General features: G+C 46.4%; 1 long non-coding RNA gene across 1 annotated transcript; it reads right to left on the bottom strand.

Moving 5' to 3' along the window:
* Positions 1-764: 764 nt before the first annotated feature.
* On the bottom strand, positions 765-8,449 carry LOC132829151 (uncharacterized). Its single transcript, XR_009646214.1, has 3 exons — positions 8,319-8,449; positions 7,231-7,338; positions 765-1,850 (listed from the first exon to the last, which is right to left on the bottom strand). It is a non-coding gene; the product is annotated as an uncharacterized LOC132829151 (long non-coding RNA).
* Between the last annotated feature and the right edge of the window lie 1,036 nt (positions 8,450-9,485).

Below are 9,485 nucleotides of genomic sequence, written 5' to 3'. Positions count from 1 at the left end.
ACACACACACATACACAGCGAGGGGGGTCACACACACAGCGAGTGAGGGGGACATGCACACACAGCGAGATACACATACGCACACATACAGAGCGAGAGGAGGACACACACACACACATACAGCGAGGGGACGCACACAAAGTGATGGAGGGTGACATGCAGACATATGCATACACAAAGTCACACACAGTGAGGGAGGGACACGCGCACACACACACAGGGAGGGAGGGACATGGTCTCACATAGTGAGGGAGGGACACGCACACGCACTGAGGGAGGGACACGCTCACACACACACAGCGACAGAGGGACACGCTCACACACACACAGCGACAGAGGGACGCACACAGTGAGGAGAGTTACACACACACACACGTGAGGGAAGGGGACACACACGCATGCACACACACACACAAACACAGAACAAGGGAGGGACACGTGCACACACAGTGATGTGTCTCCTCGATTGTGTAATCGTCCAGCTCTCACTCCAGTCTGTTCCCTCACAGGGTCACCGTCTCTATCACTCCCAGGTACACTAGGCCTCGATCCTCAGTGCTGATTTATATTCTCCCAGGTGTGAGTCAGCCTCAAGCTCCTGCTCCAAGTTGCTCCCTCACACGGTCACTCCCTCTGTGACTCGGTGCTGATTTCGAGCCTCGTGTTCTACTTTTTATCCAAATCCAAGCCCCAGTCGGCCTTGACCCTCGCTGCTGATTTATATTCTCCCCCTTTGTCGTGCACTCGCTCAGGTTCTCACCCCTTGTGACTCCCAGGTGATGGCAGTCATCAAGCGTCAGCTGAGATTTATAACATCCCATTCCGCACTGCTCTCTTACAGGATCACCGTTGTGCCTGGAAGACAGTGGGAAAGAGGAGGATTAGACAGAGCAGAGGGTGTTACAGTGATTGAGGGAGCTGTAGGGGATGAACAGATTATCTGGGGAGTTAGGCAGACCTGCAGCAACTAAAGAGCGTTACTGGTAGATACAGCGAGTTGCAGACACTGAAGAAGGCAAAGGAAATAGCGAGATGGGGGCTTGTTCATGACGGAGCTTTGTAGAGTCTAAAGGGTTTCAAAGTTTGGGAGAAGATTTGTAGCTCGGGTGCTCGTTGTTATGGTTCTGTTCGCCAAGCTGGGAATTTGTGTTGCAGACGTTTCGTCCCTGTCTAGGTGACATCCTCAGTGCGTGGGAGCCTCCTGTGAAGCACCTTTGTGATGTTTCCTCCGGCATTTATAGTGGCTTGTCTCTGCCGCTTCCGGTTGTCAGTTCCAGCTGTCCGCTGCAGTGGCCGGCATATTGGGTCCAAGTCGATGTGTTTGTTGATTGAAACTGTGGTTGAGTGTCATGCCTCTAGGAATTCCCTGGCTGTTCTCTGTTTGTCTTGTCCTATAATAGAAGTGTTGTCCCAGTCGAACTCACTTTGCTTGTCATAGGAGTAAGTGGCTACTAAGGATAGCTGGTCGTGTCGTTTCGTGGCTAGTTGATGTTCATGAATGCGGATCGTTAGCTGTCTTCCTGTTTGTCCTATGTAGTGTTTTGTGCAGTCCTTGCATGGGATTTTGTACACTACATTGGTTTTACTCATGCTGGGTATCGGGTCCTTTGTCCTGGTGAGTTGTTGTCTGAGAGTGGCTGTTTGTTTGTGTGCTGTTATGAGTCCTATTGGTCGCAGCAGTCTGGCTGTCAGTTCGGAAATGCTCTTGACGTATGGTAGTGTGGCTAGTCCTTTGGGTTACGGCATGTCCTCGTTCCGTTGTCTTTCCCTGAGGCATCTGTGGATGAAATTGCGTGGTGTTTGACCCCACCCCGCAGCTCACCAATAGGATAAACAACACACTGGGAACCCTAAAGAACAAAAGGATAGATAACCAGGTTTGACCTACAGATAATGAAAACTGGAAGCACCAACACCCTCAGATTCTATGGACTACCTAAAGTACATTAACCAGACATCCCAGTCAGACCCATAGTATCACTACCAAGGACACCATCACACAAACTGGCTAAAGAACTACAGAAGAAACTGAAACACCAAGATCAGCGGATCCAGAAACTCTATACAGTCAACATAACAATTCTTGGACATCAGAAATACCCACATAGACAAGGAAGAAACTATGGTCTCATTCGATGTAACGGCACTGTTCACCTCTCTCGACAAAACCTAGCCAGACAAACAATATCCAACCTGCTGGACATACAGAACAGACAACAAGACGGGGAACCTATCAACAAAGACTGCATACTCAAACTACCGGATCTGTGCCTCACAACACACTTCACATTCAACAACCAAATACATGAACAAATCAACGGCACACCCATGGGCTCACCCATCTCTGGACTCATCGCAGAAGTGGTAATGCAAAGACTAGAACAAACTTTCTTACCGCAAATTCAACCTAAACTCTGGGTCAGATATGTGGATGTCACTTTTGTCATAATTAAAAACACAGAAATAGAGAACTTATACCGGATCATCAACGCCACACTCACAGGAATCCGATTCTCTAGAGAAGTAGAAAAGGACAACCGACTCCCATTCCTAGACGTGATGGTACAGAGAACACCGAATGGAGAATTCACAACGAAGGTATACAGGCAAGACGCACACACAGACCAAGTCCTAAACTACGAAAGCAACCACTCCAACACACAGAAAAAAAGTTGCTTCAAGACACTGTTCAAAAGGACCACAACACACTGCAGTACACCAGAACTGCAAAAAGAGGAAGAAGAACACCTATACAATGTATTCGCCAAAAACGGATACCCGCGCGATTTCATTCGGGATTTTCATTATGGATTTGCTAGACGACTGCCCTCTGATATTGATGAGGGCAGTACAGATGATGTGGTTTATATGGAGTTCATTAAGGTCTTTGACAAGGTCCCACACGTAAGGCTGGTCCAAAAGGGAAGATCCCATGGGATCCAAGGTAAGTTCGTAAATTGGCTCCACAATTGGAGGAGGGTTGGTTTTGTGATTGAAAGCCTTTGCCCAGCGGGTGTACCACAGGGATCTGTGCAGGAGCCATTGCTGGACATTATGGACATTAATCACTCGGATGGGAAAGCAGAATGTAACATTAGTAGGTTTGCAGATGACATGAAAGGTGAGGGTGTTGTCCATAGTGAGGGGGATGGACTCAGGCTGCAGTCTAATGTCCATCAGATGATAAACTGAGCAGAGGAATGGCAGACAGAGTTTACTTCTGATCACTGAGGCAATGCACTGTGGGAAGTCTAATAAACAAATGATATACATCATGATTGGTATGTCCTCCTGGAGTACTGAGGAATACAGGGACCTTGGTGGGCAAGTCCCTGGATGTCTGAAAGTGTCAGCACAGGTAGACAGGGTGGGGAATACACCTGAACTGGGAGCAGGAGAGGGACCCACATCCTAGTGGGGAACGTTGCTGGAGCTGCTCGAGAGGATTTAAACTCGTCTGGCAGGGCTGTTTGACCCCAAAGAGTCGTAAGGCCAGAAGGAAATTTGAGGCTGGTACAAATGATTAAGAGAGCAATATAAATAGACAAGGCAGGCACGAACATAGCAGACAGTGAGGGAAAACTGGTGGATTAAATTGCAGTTATTTCAATGCAAAGGGCAAGACAGATAAGGCAGATAAACCCAGAGCATGGATGGGAACATGGGATTGGCATACCATCAGAATTACAGAAACACAGCTGAGGGAGCAACAGGACCAGCAGCTCAATGTTCCAGGGGACAGATGCTGGAGGAAGGATAGAACAGGAGTCAAAACAGGCGGAGAGCTGGTGGTTTTGATTGGGGAAACATCCCAACAGTACCTCGAGGGAGTATTCATGCAGGATCGCCCAGTTAAGCGATATTGGTGAAACTGAGAAATAAAAATTGGCCATTAGTTTTCTATGGCCGGACTACAGCGGTAGGCAATGGGAGATGAAGGAGCAAATATGTTATGAGATTTCAGATATCTCTTAGAATAATAGGGTTGTAATGATAGGGGATCCTAACTGTTCCAAACCTGGACTGGGATTGCTACTAAGTTAAGCATGTGGATGGAAGGAATTTGTTAAATGTGTTCTGAAAACTCCCAGTCATTATGTAAATGGCCCAACTGGAGAATGGGGCTAAAGCTGACCTCCCCTTGGGAAACAAGGTCGGGAACGGGACTGAGGTGTTAGTGGGGGAGCCCTTTGGAAAGTCACCACAATTGTATTAGTTTGAAATAGCGATGGAAAAGGACAGGCCTGTTCCACAAGTTCAAGTTATTCAATGGAGCAAGATAGTATTCGACATGAATTTTTAAAGTATATCTGGGGAGGCTATTTGCAGGTATGTGGATGGGTGTATGAATAGCAAAGATTTAGAGGGATATTGGCAAAAATTGTGGCAAATGTGACTAGAAACATCATGCAGGAGTTGGTCTGAAGGGCCTGTTTCCGTGCTGTACATCTCTATGACTCAACGTCTTGAAATGAGTCCACATTATAGAAAAGGAGGTGCTGGAGGGTTTAAAACACAAAGGTAGATAAATCCTCAGGACCTGATCAAATGTATCTCAGGACATTGTGGGAAGCTGGTGAAGAAATTGTAGGGCCCCTAGCAGAGATATTTGTACCATAGATAGATGCATGTGGTAGGCTGTTAGACTGGAGGGTGGCATTGTGGACAGTGAAGAAGGTTTTCTGAGATTACAAAGGGATGCTGATGAAATGTGTGAACGGCTGAAAAATTGTAGATGGAGTTCAATCTGAATAAATGTGAGGGAATGCATTTGGTACAACAAACACGAGCAGGACTTATACAATTAATGGTAGGACCTTCGGTAGTGTTGTAGAACAGAGGGACCCCGGGGTTGAGGTACATAATTCTTTGAAGTTTGCAACATGGTGAGGCAGCATAGTTTAAAAAAAGGTGCTTGCCTCACTTGCTTTCATTGCTCAGTCCTTTGGATATAGGAGTTGGAAGTCATATTGAGATTATACAGGCCATTGGTGAGTCCTCTTCTGGAATACAGTGCCCAGTTCTGGTCGACCAGTTATAGGAAGGATATTATTAAGCAGGAAAGTGTTGGGAGGAGATTTACTGGGATGTGGCTGGTTATGAAAGGCTTCAGTATAAAGAAAGGCTGAACAGGTTGGTATTTTTCACTGAAACCTGAATGTTGACAGATGACCTCATAGATGTTTATAAAATCATGAGGAGGATAGATCGAGTTAATGGGAGTTGTCTTTCCCATGGACAGGGGAGTTTCAAGGCAAGGCATTACATTTTTAAGTTTAGAGGAGTGACATATAAAAAAAAGACATGAGGAGCACATTGTTACACAGAGGATGGGTTGTGTGTGGAATGAACATCCCAAGGAAGGGGTGAATGTGGGGACATTTACAACGTTTAAAAGATATTTGGATTAGGGCAGGAATAGGAAAGGTTTGAAGGGATATGATCCAGGAACAGGTAGGTGGGATGAGATCCGTTTTAGAGTATGGTTAGCCTTAACCAAACAGTGCGGTATGACTCTCTGTCTATGATTATAATGTTGTGTCATTAATTAAGAAAGGCTGCAAGAGAAAGCCAGGGAACTACAGACTGATGAGCGAGACATCAGGGTGGGTCAGTTGTTGGGGGTCATTCTGAGAGGTAGGCCTTATTATGGACAGCCAGCATGGCTTTGTGCGTGGGATAACATGTCTCACAAACTTGACTGGAGTTTGCTCAAGATGTGACCAAAAAGATAGATGAAGGCAGAGCAACAGACGTTGTTTCTGGCTTCTGCAAACCCCTGTTCAGGGTGAAGCATGATCCATTGGTTAGTAACCATAGATAATGAAGGATCAGGGAGGGCTTGCCAACTGGATACAAAATGGGATGACAGTGGGAGACAGAGGGTGGTGGAAGAGGGTTGTTGTTTAAACTGGGACCTCTGACCAGCAGTGTGCTGTAAGGATTGGTGCTGGGGACACTGTTGTGCACCATTTACATAAACAATCTGAGTGAAAAGAGAGCAGTCCCTGTTAGTGTGTTTGTGGATACCAAGATTAGTGGAAGAGTGGGCAGGGAATATAGTTATCGAAGGGGATGTTAATCAACTGGGCCAGTGGGCCAAGGAATAAAATATGGAATTTAATTCAGGTATTGGATTTATTCAGACAAACCAGGGAGGACTAACACAGTTAATGGTTGGGCCCTGGAGAGTGTTGTAGAAAAGGGAGAGACCACGGGGTGCAGTTACATTGTTCCTTGGACTGGCATCACAGGGGGACAGGATGTTGAAAGCGGTAATTGGCACACTTGTCTTCATTGGTCAGAGCATTGAGTACATGAGTTGGAGATATTGGTAACACTGTCGTCAATATTTCTCCTGGGCAGAGGAGGCCACAGGGTTACCTTATAAAGGTTTATGAAACAATGTAGGGCCTAAGTAAGGTGAATAGTCAAGGGTAGGTGAGTCCAAAGCTAGAGGCATAAAGGTGAGGTGAGAGAGCAAGGATTTAAAGAGGGAGCTGAGGAGCAACATTATCCACAGAAGATGGTGCATAGACGGAAAGGACTGCCAGAGGGAATGGTAAAAACAAGTACAATTACAACATGGAAAAGACACTTGGGCAGGTACACGGAGAGGAGAAGGTTAGAAGGGATATGAGCCAAACACAGGCAAATGCGACTCATTCCATTAAGGAATCCTCGGCCGAAGAATCATGCTGTACAGAAACAGAACCGATGTCTGCAGTTATTGGAGGAGAAGACTATCGAGACAAGGCATGTTGTAGAGACTAAAGCAAGTTACAGCGTTATGGATGGTCATCTGGACTGGAGGTTTCAAATATGTGAAATAATTGGTGAGAGGGGAGGAGATGACAGAGATAGGAACTGTGATAGGAGTTAGAATGATTGAAGACACTGGTCCTCAATACAAGCCATAGATACAGTGTTGGAGACGGAATAGGGAACAGAAAGATCCCAGGCAGCATTACCACCGTCTCATGGGAGGCCTGCTTTCCCCTCTGTTGTTCTGTTGCTCCCTAAGAAAGCACAGGCCTGGACTGATTACTGGGAACTCCCGATGCTGTCTCATTACAAGAAAGCTTGCAGCAGGCGTGGTGATTGAGCCTGGGTTGTGTCTGAACTGCGTTGCCACCCCCCCCCCCCAGCACTTTCTCTATGTTATGTCTTGTTAGCTGATGTTTGGATCCCTCTTACTACTTTCGGCTCTGTGCACTGGAATGATCTTACCTGGCAGCAGGATTGATTGAAGACTCCATGACTTTGTCTTTCTGGCTGACCAACCATCGTCCCAACCAACAGTTGGCAAATCTATTGAGTCAGGAACTCCATGAGTACCTGTAGAAGACACAGAAATAGGCAGAATGGGAAATTAGATTAATGCTTTGAGGGTGACACATATAGAATGGCACTGACCCCACAGACATCTGGAAAATCCCAGTCTCCATTCCTGACCTGTGATGCCTCATCTCTCTGGAGTGGAGAATTCTGTTGGCTCATGATCTGGAGTAGCTTCAAAAGTGAGAGACGCTGACAGAGGCAGCAATTCGACCCACACAGTGAGGGACACCACATGGAGAGGTACTGAGTCACAGCACCAGAGCGCTGGGTCAAACAAATGTGCAGGAAGAAAGGGTTTTGATTCATGTTGCACTGGGATATACAAACTGTGAGCAGGCGAAGTGATGGCCTTGGAGCATTATTATGTGATAATTTATCCAGAAACTCAGCAAGTGTTCTCTGGACACAGGTCCAAATCCCACCATTGCAAATGATTGAATGTGAAATAACTGCTTCAAAAACGATGTAATTAAAAACCTGTGAGTATTAAACAATTGCCGATGTTAAGAAAAATCCATCGGGTGCATCCCTGTCTTTAGTGAAGTAATGTAAGATGGGACTGGGATATCACAGTTATTACAGAACAACAGCTGAGGGAGGGACAGGACAGGCAGCTCAATGCCCCAGGGGACAGATGCTGCAGGAAGGACAGAAGGGGAGCTGAGAGAGGAGGAGAGCTGCTGGTTCTGATTGGGTGAAACATCACAGCAGGACTGAGAGAGGAGATTCCTGCGGGACCGCCCAGTGACGCTGTGTTCATGGAATTAATCAATAACAATGGGTCTTCCCTTTCCTCTGATTGTTCTACAGACCCCGAGAGCCCCGCCCTCCTGCACCTTGACCTTCTCAAGATGGCAGCCTGGAGCTCTCCCTCTTCCCTCAAACAAATGGCGGCCGTGACCCTGGGCCGCTTCCCTGATCAGAGACCGCCACCTCCTTCCCCGGGCCTGGAGGATCTTTCTCGGGTTTTTTTTTACCTCTAGCCGGGACTTGTGAATTCTCTCCGCTCCTTTCTACCAGCGAGGCTCCCACACACCGGCTCTGAGCGCCGCTCTCTGAAACCTATCACAGCCTCTGCCGGAGAAAGCAGCTCCATGTCTCTCTCTCTTTGTCCTGATCAATGTGACACTGCGCATGCTCCACATAGAAACCAAACTGCGCGTGCGTCTGAGGTTTCCGGTGAGTTTATACAGATTATTCATTACTGCATAGAATCATGGGTGAAATATTTGTCATTAACAACAGTTCTGTCGACTTCCAGACATAGAGTTGTCTAGTATTCGAATAGATTGTTCGGTGCAACTCAACCATACTGGACAAGTATGTAAATTACCAGTCGTTCTGAGTTGGAAAAGAAGTTTCTTACTCAATTTGTGCAAATCAATTGAAAATATGTACGTTATCAGATTTACATCACAACTATTTCTTAAAATCTCACATTGATTTATGACAGAGGTTTAACACTCCACTATGTAGTGACAACGATCAATCCTGCAAAACAGTTTGCTTTCTGACCAATCCTGAAGCGTTCACACCCGAGAATGCTTTGGCCCCGCTCCTCACTCACTCAGTTCCGCCCCTTCGTCCTATTTGCAAAGTTGATTCGGGCGTGACTCAGCAGCTACGCACCAGAAACATTAAGGGACAAGGGAAGTTAGAGTCGATGTCTTGTGATGCGGTGAAAATATCCCGAATCTTGGAGGCTGGGTTCAATTCGCGGCGAGTGCAGGTGTGTCTAATAACAACTTTAAACAGGTTCATTCGGAAAAAGAAGGGAAGTCAGGAACCGAGTAAAAACAATAGAAAATGCTTACAATGTGGTGGGGTTCTCAATGCTCAGATGATTTTAGTCTTTACCAAGTGTTTCAGGGCCCCAATGGGTCCCAGTACAGACTATTCCACTCCACCTTGTGCACAGCCAGATACCACGATTGTGGGGCAAATTGTGGTGCTGGGATACATAGGTGCTTCCCCTCAGTTTTGGAGGTAAAAATAGGTGAGAAGAAGCAGGGTTTTGTATGGAGTTACATGTTCCCCTCCTTAATATTGCCCTAACTTGACCTCGTACATTTTTGGTAGAGATCAGTGACATTTCGTAAGCCAACATACAAGATCTGTCATTCTGTTTAAGACAGCGGAAATCT

The sequence above is a fragment of the Hemiscyllium ocellatum genome, chromosome 28, assembly GCF_020745735.1.
Source record: "Hemiscyllium ocellatum isolate sHemOce1 chromosome 28, sHemOce1.pat.X.cur, whole genome shotgun sequence".
NCBI lineage: Eukaryota > Metazoa > Chordata > Chondrichthyes > Orectolobiformes > Hemiscylliidae > Hemiscyllium > Hemiscyllium ocellatum.
The sequence above is the reverse complement of the archived record's forward strand: the minus strand, read 5'-3'. Positions and strand labels throughout refer to the sequence as shown.